A 17018-nucleotide genomic window follows, 5' to 3' on the forward strand; every position below is an offset into this window, starting at 1 on the left:
TTATTAGTTTTACCATTGTAATAACAATCAATTGCATATAACAAGTAGAAAACATAAGTGATAAACTATGTACATTATTTACATTTGACCTGAATAAATTCAATTATAGGAACAAATCAAACTGTGAAAGTTTTTGCATAGAATGTAGACATGATTTTCCTTCTTTCTTTCATTGTTAAGTGTTGCCTGAGATATTTTTTTTAAGTCTCAATTAGAGATAATGTCTTATTCCATGGATTATTGCTCCATACTTTTGGCACAATTCTCAGTTCCTTGACCTTGATTTCCATCAAAGCTGTTTCTTTCAAGCGACACAAAAATTCTTCCACTGTTGGTTCAGATGATGATTTCCATTTCCTTGTAATGCATTTCCTTGCCACAAATAACATAGTCCATAATAGATACAGATCATTGTTGTTCATTTCTATTTTTTCATTAATATTTAACGAGATTAAAGATTTTGTTAAGATAAATGTGCCTGAAAATGTAGCTTGAAGAAATGTACTTATTTCTTCCCAAAACTTTTTGAGTTTTATACAATCGTAAGACGTATGTGTCCAGAATGCTTCACATTTTTGTAAACACCTCCAACATGTAACTTCTTTGGTAGAATTACACTTCGCTAATTTGTTAGGAGTAAAAAATTATCTATGCAGAAATTTCCACATATAAATCTTCCAAAATTGTGAATTAGAAGTTAAGTTTATGGAGTACAATAAGTTAGTTTTAATTTCCATTGATAGATTTATTATGTGGCCTTTTATAATGTAATTCCAGTAGTTTTGATGGATTTTAACTTTATAATTCATTAAAATTTTGTAAAGATTTGAAGTTATATTTGTCCAATTATAATTGTTATAAATAATTTCAAACATTAATTTTTGTATTTTGGGACTTGTTTTAAATGAGGAGTTATTGATTATTCTGCATAGATCTTGTCATGTGATATTACACTTTGCAGTACTAGCCAATCATTGTTTGTGATATCATATGTGTTTAATATATATTGAAAATCTAATACTTTCTGGTTGCTTATACAATGTTGCCAACAGATACATTTTTTGTCTCCCAATTTGTGAAAATCTTTTTATACATCTTGTTTAGTGAAATTTTTGTTGAAGTGAATGGTGTTAGTAATTATATGCACAACTTTATATCTGTGTTGATGTTTATATAAAGGAGTCATAAATATAGTTTCTATAATTTAGATTGGTTGGTTTTGATATATTATATTGAAGAGTAATACTTAGAATATGCCACAATTTGTTATTTTGGTTGTTTAACATGAAATTATTAGTTATATTATTTTCATTTAAGAATATAGTGGAATGAAGAGCTTTCCAACTGGAAGAGTAATTTGGGTCTATCCAGTTTATGAATATGAGGGATGAGCTTTGATGTATGATGCTATATCTTGGAAATTGATCCCTCCTTTTTCCCCAAGGTGCAATATGTAATATGTAAACTATTCTGCTCCTGTTAGGGTACCAGAGAAATTTTAATAGGATTTCAATTATCTTTTTTAAAGTTTGTTTATTTGGTATCATAGGGATTGCTTGAGCTATATATATTATTTTTGGAAGTAATATTCCTCTATAGGGATAGTTGGATCCCTCTATAGAATCAAACCTTTTCACTACAACAGCCAGGACTGCTATAGCCAGAACACATCTCAACTCTACTCTACTCTATGCCTCACCCATACTCACAAACCTTTCTAAAACCAAAATTAACAAGCTCACTGTATCATATAATAACATTGCTAGATTTGCTGCTGCCTCCCCTTACCATACTCATCACTGTCTAAATCTTTTACAACTTGATTGATTAGAATTTCATCAGCATCTTCATCTTTCTCAGCTTACTATTGCCCATAAAAGCATGTATCAACCCTCAAATACTCTTATTCTCTCAAGACTACTTACCCCTACCATAATCCTAAAAACTTATGCTCAGCTAATAAACTACTGTTTAACACCTGTAGAGCTCATAACCTAGCAGGTGACTCCCTCTTCTGTAACACCGTTGGTAAACTATGGAATCTACTACCTACTGAACTTACAACTCTCTCCTCTCATACACTTTTCAAAAAGAAGCTCAAGCTTCATCTCAAAAAACACTGGTTATGTTCCTGTATTACCCCTGACTAATTGCTTTATCCTCTAGCATTAACCACCTGCATCAACTTCCATTCACTTTCTAACCTCTTATTTATTTTTTATTTTTTCTGAATCCTGGGACTTCAGTCTTCACAAATATTCTTAAGTCTTCACATATATTTCCTTATTATCAACATTGGTAACTGTCTTCCACACTATACATTGTATTTATTCTATGTTGACTATTTTTAAAACCTTACTTAAAATGTTTCTATCATATTATTTCTCTAGAATTTTTCATGACCTTATTTAAAAATGTGTATCTTTTATTTTTATTATTATTTTATTTCTCTTCCTTTCTATTTTGTCATTTTATATGTTGCTATTGTTTTTTATCTATATTGTTTTGCACATGGAGCTTTTCTCCCCGGGCCTCTACTGAAAATGGACATGTATCCAGCTAGACTAGCCCGGTCAACAAATGTAAAATAAAATAAATAAAATATCATTTTTAATTGTAGTGTATCTTCAGATTTCAGGTATATTGTATTCCATTTTGCAATGTGAGTTTTTAAAGTGCTTATGATTTTTTCATAATTTGTAATTAGTGTTTTTTCTACAATTTGCATCGGGTAATTCCTAAATAATTTATGGTGGAAACTTGTTTACCTATAATATAATTAGAGTTTGACAATAAAGAATTATTGTTATTCAGAATTATATAATTAGATTTTGTTTTATTGAAATGAAGACGTGAGATTGTATAGAATTTCTCAACTTGTGTATCTAATTCTTTTAGAGAATCTTTTGAAACAGATAAGGTGAGAAGTACATCATCTGCAGATAACATGATCTTAGAATTAAATTGATCATAAATGTCTATGCCTTTTATTTTAGAGTTACTACATATTGAGGAAGCAAATAGCTCTATAGCTAATGCAAATAAGATTGGGGACATCGGACAACCCTGTTTTGTGCCTTTGGTTATTACTATAGCTTCTGATGTGAATGGTCCAAGTTTTACATATGCAAGGTTATCTTTGTATACATTTTTTATCAATGTGATAAAGGGGATGGGGAATTCAAAAAGTTCTAGGGCCTTGTATAAGTAATCCCATTTTAATGTATCAAAGGCTTTTTCAATATCTAGTGTTACTATAAGAGCTTCTTGTTTATCTCTGTTTATAATATCTACAAGAGTTAGTATTCTTTGAATGTTATCATAAGTATGTCTATTAAATATAAAACCTGTTTGGTCTTCATTGATGATATGAGTCAGGGATTTTTTAAATTCTATTAACTAATATAGACATAAAAATGTTATAATCATTATTGAGTATTGAAATTGGCCTATAAGAAATATATTGCTCGGGGTCTTTATTTTCCTTTATTATTGGTGTGATTAATGATCTCCATCGGGGGTATTTTATTTTGTGTTTGTACTTCAATTAGAGTTTTGTGGAATGTTGATAATATTGAATTTGGAAATATTTTATATAGTTCATCTGTTATTCCATCAATTCCTGGAGTTTTGTTGGATTCCCTTTCCTTGATTTTTTCAATTACTTCCTTATAAGATATTTGTTTTAGAAGGTAAAGTTTTAGTTTTTCTGGTGTTTTCTTGATTATAGGAAGATCTGGTTCTATGTAGGAAAAAATATTATGTGATTTACCTGTTGTATTTTATTCAGTATAGTGAAATTTAAAGGCATCTAGAATATCACTTATATCTGATACTTTTGTATTCTTCATACCTTCATAAGAAATATTTATGATGTTATTCTCTCTAATTTGTCTTTTAATTCTCATTGCTAAGTTGTGCATATGTTTAGTAGTAGTAGCACATGCATTCAGTTTTAATTTTTCTAATGCTAAATTAATCTTATGATTTAGAATTTCATTATATTTTTATTTAGTTATTCTATTTCATTTTTGTTATTGGATATAATTGTTAGATCCTTATTTTTGATTTTTGTAATTTGTTCCTGAATATTGTGCAATTTAGATGTCCATTCTTTTGATTTATTTTTGAACCAAGTCAAAAGTTTGCCATAGATATAAGCTTTCATTGTGTCCCATACTATTAGAATGTTTGTTTCCTCAGTATAGTTAGTATCTAGATAGAATTGCAATTCAGAGTCTAGCCATGTTTTAAACTCTTTAAATTTTGTAATATATGTTGGGATTCGTGTCATATATGTTAAGATCTTGTAATTTACTTGTAATTTAAGAATAAGTGAGTTATGATCTGATAAGGGACATGGAGTTATGGAGAAGTTGATTATTTTCATGTTTAATTCTTGAAATATAAAACATTTGTCTATTCTTGTTTGAATGTTGAATCTGTGATCCTGATGTGAAAATAAAAGTGAGTTAGAGTATTTGTGACTATATGTATCTATTCATTTTAGGTTTTCTGTCTGTTTTTTAAGAGTTTTTACTATGGGAATAAGATGAAGGTTTCTTTTGTTTATAGTCTCTGAATTATCTAAGATACAATTGAAGTATCCACCTACTATTAAATGTCCCTTGTATACTTTATTAATGAGATCTATATGTTTTTAACTGTCCCTACACCTATGCCAGAAAGCCAATATAGGTTTACTAGTGTCCAAATTCTATTGCTGAATTTTATTATTGCTATAGCTATAAGTCCTTCTTTATCTCCATAATTCTAAATGATTTGGAGGTTAATGATATTTTTTCCAAAGTATCATTGCAGAATGAGATAATATTAAGTATTCATTTGGATTCCATATATATTTGTCATTTATTTTAAAATGAGACTCTTGAAGAAATATCACTTGAGCTTTGTTTAGTTTTAAGTATTTTAGTAAACTTGATCTTTTCCTGGGATTATTCAAACCATTAATATTTAGCGAAAGTAGTGTTAATTCCATGTTGCTAAATTATGTTTGTATTTGTGTCCTATTCAGTTTATTCTTATCATCCCAGGAATGAATACATTTGTTGCTTATTCTATGGGTTATGATCAGATTGATTTTTTCTAATAGAAAGTAAAAGATGAAACTGTATTCAGGCCAAAACTAGGTATGGAAGAAAAGATTAAAGTCAATATTACAAAACCAAATAGTCAAATATTTAGTAATAACCCCTAACAAACATGGAGTGATATACACTCCTACTCTGATAAACAAGATTTTTTTTCTATCAGAATATATCCCATAACTAACCTCAAAAGGAAAAGCAATAGATACCCTTCTTTTGGGCTCCATTTATTATCACTGAAGATGTTGAGCTATTCCAAAAGTAAAAGGAAAAGTAAGAAATATGTATTGAATTAATAACTAATGAAATAAAGTAAACTAGCATCAGAGTATATGTACACACTGTAAGTTGGAGACTGTAATATTTATCTCAATTATTAAAAATATTTCTAAGATGTGAGTGTAAGAGGATTGTTCTCTGAGTAACAAGTCTATTATATCAGGTTTTAGATTATACAGTTTAAAAATGTTTCCATAAATCATTAGGCAATAGCAAATTTCCCATAGCAATTACACTAGTGAAAGAACTGTTATAATGGTGCTTATGTGTAACCAAAGTCAACAACCATCAGAATATTTTATAAAATATTAAAAAATATTTAAGATTAAGTTCACTACCCATGCAGTTATGTAACTTTATATAAGTAGTGAATATTAACTTTTGTGAGATTAAATACATTGTAAAAAATGTGATATATATTTATTTTATTTTTGTATATTACATATCTAAGAAAGAATAATACATTTTCATACAAAGTGTAGATTCTGAAAAATAGTCTCTCATCTGGATGAACTGTCTTGAAAATTAAAATACAAGAATGAATCAAACATTAGCATGCAATTTAACTTCAGTAAAGAATAATATACATTTTGTTTTCCCCTCTTTCCCCTCCCCCCTTCCTGTTATTGCATACTGAATCAAATTATTGATACAACATTATGTGAGCAAACAAAGAATATTCATATGACAGGTTTCATTTTACTGCTTCTCATATCCTTCTCTTTTCTTTCTCATTTTATGATATGTGCTTCTAGATCATTGGTGATTTATACAGTGATAGAACTGATGTTGGTTTTAAAGATTTGTAATGAAAAAAAAATTATTTTGTGATATTAATTATTTACATAAGTTCATAGGTAGGTACTAGGCTATCGGCCAAAGGGCCTAAGTAAGCCTTAGCCAACAAGGTTCCCTGGCCTACGCCACCCAAGAAAGTTATTCATAGCCTTAGAAAATACTTATTCTTTAATAGGTATTTGATACCTTAACCTTACAAATGATCACATTGACTTTTCCCATTAAATAAACTCATTCTGAGTTTCTTAGATTTCATTGGTTCACATTTGCTGTGCAATGCTTGTTCCAGCTTGTGTTAGAATATTCATTAATATGTGAGCTTTCCTGTGGTGTATTTAGTTAATTAACTATAGAATGTGATAGGAAGGTTTAGTTCTTTTAATAGTCTTTACTACATTATTGCCATTAATCAGTAAAGATAACTGCCCCTTTAAATTAGTGTTTAGTTGCATGCAAGTGAGAAAACGCTTAATAGCATTTCTTCTTTATATATTTAGGCTACGTGCATCATAGAGCCTTAATAAGTCTAGGTAAGATTTGCCATAGAAATAGGTTTCCTTCACTAAAGCAAACAGTATGTAGTGTGCTTTAAGAGTACATTCCCAGTGGAACACTTCCCACAGTTCAGAATGCTTGCTTGTGTAAATGCCCCCCTGCATTACGTCACTTATGACATTCTGCATGAGTTTATTCTGCAAGGTGGGCTTAATGCGCTAAGCACATTTAACAGTGTGAACCCAGTAAAAGAAAAAAGGTAGCTGTTCAAAATTAATAACAAACTCACAACCATTTTCCATTCCCATGTCAACAAGACTCCACAGGTGTTAAAATCACTTCACAAAGAAAGACGCCTCATCACCATCTCTCTTCTACAACGTGTGCCAACCCAACCCTTTAAATCTATAATTCCTCCACTAACCTCCCATCATTAAGCCTTATACCTCGAAAATCAATAATCAAGGCACATAAAAACTGATTATCATCTGTAACAAGGAGATAGAGGGGAAGCTCATGCCAAGTACGAATACAATAGTGTATCTACTCTAAGTGTCTTATGCCATCCTTATTGTATTCTTCCATTTTGCAATTTACTTAATGATTTCATGAGATCAAAACAAACTACAGATCTTATGGCTTTGATGTTACACTTTGTAATAATTGCAAATTGTTATTTGCTGAAGCTAACTTTCCATGACTGCTCAGTTAATGTAGTGGCTAGCATATAATGTAGAAGGCCAAAGGATAATGTGGATGGCTAATGGTTAATGTAGATGGCTACATTTTCTGTCATTCCACTACTGATAATAGTTTCCACTATCTGCCTTAAGTACCCCTAGTCAACTGACGTGTCTAGGAAGAAGTCATGAACATTTCAGAGTCTGTGGTTATGAGTGTGCATTAAACTTTGTTTGCGTTTCGTTACTTGTCTTTTTTTTTTGTGCTAGTTGTGTCATAATGCTCGAGTGTACTATCAATATTGGTGTTAATAAACAGGGGTTTACTTTTATGTGAGTCAGGAAGAGTCCATCTGTAAATGATTGTTTTGAATATGTAGGTTTGTGACTCACTTCCTGGATATTTTATGTGAAGTAACGTTAATGTATGGAGTACTTGCAATCATATAATACGTGAGTAGCAGCCAAGGCAAATGTATAAGGAGTCTCGCCACTACTGGCTTGTCAGCTCACATGTTCTCAGGATGTAGTTTATGGAATGTTGTGCTCATTTTGTTATTATGATTAAAAGAAAGTTATTACTTAGAGAATTTTAAACTGTATGACTGGGAATAAAAAGACGTGTAATGCAATTACACTTAAAATAACATTTTCCCTTCTTTCATACAGGTACAAGATTACGCTTGTCAAATGAATGGAGAACAATAAATAAATATTAGAAGCTATTATTTTAACCCTTTTGTGAAACAATTACCCCTATGCATTTGGACTCAATTCAAGTCTAGTAAAGCACTACCATTAACCTATTGTTCAGAAAAATTAATCAAAACAGCAACAGAAACAAATCTCATCTAAGCAGTTAGATATTCATATACCAACTTGTTCTCTGATGTGTTAATAGACTGATGATCTGGTAATAACCACATAAGTTCTGCATCTTTAGTTCAAGTTCAATTTCTGGTACTATTGTTATGAATGACTAGGACTATATCTGAGAATAACAGGCAGATAAGAAAAATTAAGTTAATTAAAATATTGTGAAAAAGGATAATTAAAAGTATATACTTTGTTCTCACGCTGTGTAAATCATTTTTTGTAGATTCTTTGAGAATTGAATGAAGCTCTATTATTGAGATGATTTTTTTTGTTTTTTCTTCTTCACATTAGTCCAGATATTCTTTCCAAATGATCTTTTTAAGGATGTGGATGCTGACCATTCCATTTCTTCCGGTATTGTGAATATGTTAATTTTCTTGATAAAAGATGTTTCCTCAAAGTTGTTAAAAGTTCTCATGTCATTTGCATAAGGGATTCTGATTTTGGCTGGATAGAGAAGTTGTGCTTTTATTTTATTTTGTTTAAGGAGTTTCACAAGTGGCCAAGTTTTTTTCCCCAGTTCCAGTACCACGAAGGAATAGTCATTGTCAAATCTTATTTGACTTTGTTTGTAGGTTAAAGGACCTTTCCTCCATGCTGATTTAAGTATAAGTTCTTTATGCAGGAATGATAGAAATTTTACTATTATGAATCTTGGTGGAGCAGATGGTGAGGAAGCTATTGGTTTACCTATGGCTCTGTCTGCCTTCTATATGCCACTGGAAAGTCCTTCTTTTAACTCTAATATTTCAGATAGCCAAGAGTTTAAAACAAAATTATATCCTCACCTTCAGATTTCTCCGGTAGTCTGAAAATCCTTATATTTGTTCTCCTTTCTCTATTCTCTAGGTCATCTGTTTTATTTATTAGCCAGTTATTTTGTTGTAAGAGGTATTTACTATGGTTTTCCTCTTCTTTAAGTCTCCCATCTGTGTCACATAATGAAATTTCAATGTCAGAAATGTTAGTTTGTTGTTGCTGTAGCATTTCTTTAAATTCATCAGTTTGTTTCTGACAACTCTCTTTAAGGTTTTCTAGATTGTCCTTGAAATTGTCCATTTTCAGAGAGTGTTCATGTAGAGTGGTAGACATTAGTTGTATTCCCTTTTTCAGTGTAGTTTCAGTGGGAATTCTTTGAGTTGCTCATTTCCACACTGTTGTTATAGTCTCCAGTTAATTTTAACAGGAACATTTCAGTAGATTTTCTTCAAATTTGATGTGAAGATAGGCTGTATATTCTTAAATAAGTTTCTGTTATTTTAGATTGTTTAAGTTGATGATTTTCTTATATTTTAGAATAGTTTTGTGGAGCTCCAAAAAGATGCTGCTATCAGTTAGCCATCTTGGCTCCACCCCGAGTGATGTTAGATTTTGAAGTCTGTAGAAATATAATTATAGAATGAGAATAATAAAATGTTATGAAAAGGCTATGGAAGGCATAAAAATGGAAGTCGTGCAGCAGAGCAGAAGAATCAGTCTGTTAAAGGGAAGAAGAGAGATGATGATAAGCCAAAGTTGTTTTGTTGAAAGATCTGCCTGCAAATGAAAGAATACATGAATGTTGAAGATGAGGGAAAGAAGAATTGGAGTTTTAGACTTTAGAAAGTATATAGTAATTACTAATGTGGCATAAATGATGAGGGATTGTTAGGAGGAGATATTAGCTGATGAAGATTAGAAATGGATGGTAGATGATAAGGGTGAAGGTTAGTCATGCAAGATATACTGATGAAGACAAGAAGGATCAGAAAAGCAATGAAACATATGTGTGGGCTTTGTTTGGGAACAGTGGCTGGAGATGTGGATCACAAGGGATGGTAAAAGAGGAGGAGGAAAGAAAGTATAGTGGAAATGGAGAAGGGGGAAATAGGAAGGGCATGCTTGGTAATGGAAAATATGCTGCTAACACTTCAGGAGATGGGGTATGGTATGGCTGTTGCAAAGGAAGTGGCTACACTACTAAGTCAGAAGAGGGTTAAGGAACAAAGAAAGTACAGTTGTGCATGTAACCTTACCATAACAGTAGATGTTTGAATGATTACTACTGCAATAGCCTTTGCTATATGGCTTATATCCTGCCAAGTATATAACATCCTTCCAGCTTCTGAAGCTTCAGGGCACTTTCCATGCATTCAAATCATTAGGTATTTCAAGCAGAGCTGCCTAAAAGCACACATAAGACTAAATTGTATGTATATATATATATATATATATATATATATATATATATATATAATCATGGAATAATCAAAAATAGAAAAAGGGCTTTGGAGGGAGGGAACAGCTACTACAGCAGTGATCATTCCAACATCTACTGTTATGCTAAGTTTACTTATACAACTGTACTATGTTCATCATTTTGATTACTGCTGCAGCAGCTTGAGTTATGTGGTACAATTCCCTAGCTTACAACATATGGGAGGTGGAAGAGGAAGTGCCCGGGAGCCCCCGTAGAATGGTCTTTGGAAAGCCCGATCAAGACTTAGAGAAGGAATCAAGCAAGTGCTTTGTAAAAGTATGTACAGAGGACCAAGTTGTTGCTTCTAGAATACATCTGGAATGCAACATTTTCCAAAAAGCCATAGATGAAGCCAAGGCCCTGGCAGAGTGGGCCTTGACCCTGCCAGGAATAGTTTTGTTGTGATAAGAACAAGTGGTAATAGCCGGAAACAACCATTTGAAAATAGGCTGTTTTGACATAGATTGTCTCTTCTTCTTACCTTCACAAAAAATGCACAACTGATCTGAAGATCTGAAAGACCTTTTTTTCTGGCAAGATAGTGCCTGAGATTCCATTGGACATCCAAGGTATGGAGTATCCCTTCTCCCTTATTTTTAGGTTCAGAAAACAAAAGAGGGAGATTGATAGTTTGGCTTAAAGTAAACTTGAATGCACCATGTCTCTGTGGAAAATGAGATTGGGTTGGCTAGCCATAAGAGCTTGCAACTCAGACACTTTTCATGCAGAAATCAGACCAATCAGTAAAACAGTGCTCCCTATTAAGAACCTCAAGTCCGCCTGATGAGCTGGTTCAGATGGAGCATGTTAGCTTTTCTAACACAAAATTAAAATCTCCAGGAGGAGCCACTGGTTTTTCTTGGAGGCCTCTTAGGCAAAACCCCTTAAAAAACATTTGTTAATATATAATTGTCTAATAGCAGACTGCCTTGACTCCTTTAGTATCTGCTGCACATCCTTAGTAAACAGGTGCCTAAAGAGAATTAAGAATCTATCATCCAGGCGCTCAGTTGAAGTTGATTGGAGTTGGGGTGTATCAAACACCCCTGTTCTTATGTGAAAAGATCCCTTTTGTGAGGAAGTTTTTGCTAACTGCCCCTTGCCATTTCCAAATGAAGGGAGAACAACTGTTTCCTGGGTGAGAAGGGAATCACCACAATGATCTTGGAGGAGTCCTTCTAAATCTTCAGAAGTACCCTGGGTATCAATGGGAATGCTGGAAAAGCATATAGGAATATTCCTGTCCAACAAAAGGAAAAAGCATCTGCCTTCCAGACCTTCTTGCATGGAGTCCTGGAGCAGAATTTTCCCAGCTGATTATTTAGAGAGAAGGCAAAAAGGTCTACTTGAAGAACTCCTCAAATCTTAGAAGATGCTCGGATCTAATTTTCATTTGTGAGGGTCTGCCTTTATCCTGCTTAGCTTGAGTGTCACACAGTTTTGCTCTTACAGGATGCAGGATGCCTGATGAGTGAGATTGTGCTGTAAAGCAATATCCTGAGCTAACGTGGTTAGTCTGCAAAGGGGGTAAGGCCTGATTTCCCCTTACTTGTTGATGTACCACATAACTGTGGTATTTGTCTATCCAAAGATGATTCAGAGACTCTATTGTATTTTTATGTGCTTGCATCTGTTGTTAGTGTCCCAAACACCTTGCACTGTTATTCCCCCATGAATCTTCTTCCCAAGCAAAGTACGAGGTGACTAATTGCTTTGGGCAGGCAAGGAGAGACCTGGATTTAGAGATAGTTGCTGTGTCCACCAAGTGATTTCTCTTCTGACAAATCCCAGAACTTGAATTTGAAAACATAATGGGTGTTGGTGCTGTGACTAAAGGGGCTACAGATGCAATTTTATCTTTCTCATGTGGAGTCTCACAGGGGTATCTTAAGAATCATAGATACCATGAGACCTAAAATTTTGAAATATTCCCTCAGACTGACCGAAGTCTGACTGGAAAACCCTATAATAGAGATCCAGATATTGATGTATTTTTTCCTGTGTAATACAAGCAGTTTGAACTGAGGTGTCTAGCAGACACCCCAGGAACACAACCCTGTGTGATGGAGTTAAAAAAAAAAACATATATGAATGTTATACTGGATTCCCAGCTTGTGTAAGAGACCTCTCACCTAAGTGAGATATTCATGGCACTTTGAAAAAGACTCTGAAAAGATAAGCAAGTCATCTAAATGTAGAAAACTGTGGATACTCTGTACCCTGCAATGAGCTAGAAATATCGCTAGGCATTTTGTGAACACTTTTAGTGCAGTGGATCGTCCAGGGGTTAAGGCAGAGAAAAGATAATGTAATACAGATGCACAATCCCTTAAGAAATGTCTACAGTCTGGATGACTAGGGATGTGATGATAAACATCTTTTAAATCTAGTGTTACCAGGAAAGTTAAATGAGAAAGAAGGGGTCATGGGGTTATGCAAAAATCAACATTTTGAACTTGGGCATTATCACAAATTGTTTTAGGAAAGAAAGATCCAGAACTGGTCTCCAAGCCATTCTTAAAAAAAAAAAAGTTTCCAAACTGGGAAAGAGAAACTGGCTCTGTTAATCTCTGACACAACATATGTTGAAGGACAGGGGAAAATAGTGGTAAATGAGGAATTACCCCCAGAAAAGGAGGAATTTCCTCCCACTGCCATCTCTAACCTTGATGAATGTTCTTTAGAACACATTTGTACATTTGTCTGAAACTATCTGTTACCAAAGACAGAAGTGGAGATTCAGACTTTCTGGAAGGAAAAGGGGACTGCTATGTTGGGGGGGGGGGGACAAGGTCCCTCAACAGTCATTCTGACTTGTGTGACTTTCCATGGTTTTGAAGAATTCCTGTATTCTTTTTGGAATCCTCCTGCTTCTTCTTTTTAAATATCTGATTACCAGCAATTTGCTGAGACTATTTTGTTTCTTGCCAAAACTGAATGAGAAGTTAGAGAATTCCTTAGAAAATTTGTAAAAGAAGGGATGAAAAATGTTAGAGATTCTGTGTATCAACTTCCCCTTCTCATCACACATTCTGATAACCTCTGCAGAAGAAGGACCAAAAATTAAATCCCTATCCAAAGAAGAATTTAAAATTTGATGTTTTACATCATCTGGGAAGTTATGAGAAAGCAGCCAGGTAAACCTCATCAAAACAGTAACAGTTGCCATAGCTCTGGATGAAGTATCACGAGACTGAGATACACACTTTAAACAATGAGCTGTGACCTGTAAGATGGAAGAAATAAAACCATTTAAAGCAGATTTTTTCCTCACAAGAAGAAACTGCAGACAAAACAGTCATCTTAGTTTCCCAGCTAGTCAGGATAAACTTCAACATATGAGCCTGACAATACAAAATTTTGAAAATCAAAGTTGTAGAAGCATACACGTTTGTCTCATACTTAGCATCTTTATCAGAAAGTGTAGGACTGAAATTAACTAAATGTTTAGTGGCAGTAGGATTAACTAAAAGTATAGTTGCTGCGACAGGTTTGGGGTGAGTGTATAAAAACCTAAAAGATAGAGAAACGTTATACAACCTATCTGCCTTTTCGGGATAGGCAGGCTGACTGTCAGGAAAATTACTGGCAGTGATACACATACACATCCTCCAGTGCTGACAGCACTGGATGAATGAATGAAAGTTCTGGAAATTCCATTTGTAACAGCTCATGAGGGACTGAGAAATTGCAGTGTTCTGCCACCAAAACCACTGGCACATTCTTGAAATAGTTTTGAAGAAAGAGAAACTCCCACAAAGAGAATCATATACTACTCTCATTTCTGATTCTGATTCAGAAATCTGAGTAGAAAACATGACATCTGTCCCTTCATCTTCCTGCTCAGATTCAGAAACGTGAATCTCTTCAGGAAAAGAGGCATCCTTTTTCTTTTACCAAAAACCACCTTATAAGAAGGATCAATAGCCTGAATTAGACCCTGAGCCAGATCTAGTAAATTACCCCATTCAGGAAAATTTGAAGAGGAGAAGATACATGTTTAGTTTTCTGTTTCCTTTTAAGAAGAAAAATGGGGCCAACTGAGTTGCTAATGGCAATAGCAGCTTCCCCAGGGCGAGCACAGCATTCTGACTGACATGGAAGACTTTGTTGTTCCCCTCACCCAGGACCGACAGGAATGCCTTTCCCTTACCCATGGAGTGGACCCCAACTGCCACAGATGAAGTGGCTAACCCTAGGTCCATAGCGGGTATAGGTGCTACACTGGAAGGATCTTGAGTAAAAGATGAGTGGTCTGAGGAAACAACTTTGGCCACAGCAGAGTCACCCACCTGCAGCTGGGGCAAATTGTTAGCCTGCTGTGGCAACAAAGCCTGTTTGCTTAACTTTTACTTTTTGTGGCTGGAAGGACTGAAGCTTTGGAAGCTGGCTGTCTTCTATATCATTGGCAGGAAACCCCATATAGCTAAGGCTAGTGCAGAAGGGACAAATTTGATGAAAATTAGATGATATCAACAGAAGTAAAGGTGGGATGCAAAGTGGACAGTGAATAAGAAGCAAGAAGGAAAAATAAGTATAAAAGAGGCCCTGAGGAACAAAGTATAATGAATGTTCTGAAAGACTGTGGAATAACTTGTTTATGGAGATATGACTGTTTCTGGGATGGCATTTTATAGGTGTGTAAGATTTTAAAAGGACTAATGGACCAGTGTTTGATCAGTATATACAGCTACTGCCCAAATAATATTATTATGTCCATACAGCTTAAGAGAACAAGTAGAGAACGCCCATCAACTTTTGGAAATGTAGGAAAGAGGAGGTAAACTATTTACATGCGTGGTAGGGATGTGATAAAATAATGGGGCTATGGAGGAGAGTATCTGAAGGAAAAGAGAATGTTTGCCAAAGCGGGATAATGCAAATGTGGAATCTGTTGTCATTTTGGGTGAAGAAGAAAATGAACGGTAGACAGGAAATTAGATAGAAATAATGCTTATAGTATGCCGGATGAAAGGTGGGATACTGCATCAGTGATAGTTGGTGAAACCTGAGGCAACTATAGAGAAGCAGAAATGTAATTGTTATCTGCAAACATGAGTGGTAGTTAAATGGGATAGTAGGCCTGAAAGAAAGATAATGGGCAATAGGCCTTGGGAATCAAATAGCTACAAGTATGTAAGATGACAGAAGAGAAAGGTGAATGAATCAGAGATATTTGATCAGTTTTTAAAGTTTGGAGAAAGGAAATGAATTAGCCACATATGAAGACTTTTATGCAATGTAGCATATGTGTGCAAATGCAATGCAATATGGAGGGATTTGATTATACAGCATATTGAAGTAACATGATTGTATGTCTGATGTATATGTTAAATTTTGGTTGCAAACAAATGAAGGAAATATAGAGAAAAAACATCACAAAGAGCACTATTTAATTAATAATGTCAATTATAGTAAATATATGTTTGTCCTCTTTACAAAGACAGTTGATGCCTAAAAACATCAGTTGCAATTTATCTGACAATCAAAATTCTCTTAATAAGCATAAAATTCTGCACTGCAGTTTCTTTGCTGCAATAAAACATATTTCTACCTCTTTCATACATAAACTGTTTACCAGCTCCCAATCAAGCTTAACAGTGCTTCCATCTGAACATTCTCTGAGGACCAGATCTACTCAAAAGTAGAATAAAATAAATTAAAATAAATAAATCAGCTTGGCGGCTTAAACTTTAGTGGAGACCTTTTTACCACCAGGTCAAACTCCCAAAGCACTTGTTTATAATTTACTGCCAAGGAAAGCAAGGACGGGAAAAAAAGCGTTAAAAGATTTAATGCAGCTGGGAAAGATGAGGATGGGCAGTTAAGCTTGGTAGGAAGGAGGCACTTAGCAGAGACATGTCAATAGTCAAAGGGTGTATTCATTTCAGTTGAGTAACCAGTAGCAATGGTCAGGCGGGATTAAAGATAAAGACAGATTTTCTCATGATTTTCATGTAGATTTTCCTGTATAGTCAGCATGTCCCCATCTGTTAGTACCCAGAGAAAGAATATAACTGATTTATTTTTTCTGGAAATGAATAAAGTACTTTGGCTCTTTTGGATTAGTTTAGCATTTTTAATTACAAATTCAGAAGGCTCAGAGAACAGAGGGGCTGTTTACCAAGGATAAGTATTACAATTATCTTTATTGTATTGGCCTGCAGTATAGGAAATGAACAGAAATCCACTCTTGAGAATGTACTATGAATATTTTAAAAACACTATTATATAATAGTTTTCCTGTGGAAAAACAAAACTTACATAAATTTCTACATCAGTTATTGCCTTATTAAAAATTAAAATTGAATAGTTGGAGTCTTTATTTTCCTTTAGTACTGAGCTGCATAGCCCTTACTCCTAATAAGCTGTTTGTAATCAGTAGATGTTTTGGCATAACTCCACTTGAGGATTTTATAGGACTCACCACAATGAAAGGATGGCTGTCCCAATAGATGCTCATTTGGAAAGTGGCCACTTACAATTACTAGTGCGCAGAGCTGTGAAAGATTAAAAGAAAAGGCAGTATAATTTTCACTTGTG

This window comes from Protopterus annectens, chromosome 7.part0, assembly GCF_019279795.1.
Source record: "Protopterus annectens isolate FY-2018-M chromosome 7.part0, PAN1.0, whole genome shotgun sequence".
Taxonomy (NCBI): Eukaryota; Metazoa; Chordata; order Ceratodontiformes; family Protopteridae; genus Protopterus; species Protopterus annectens.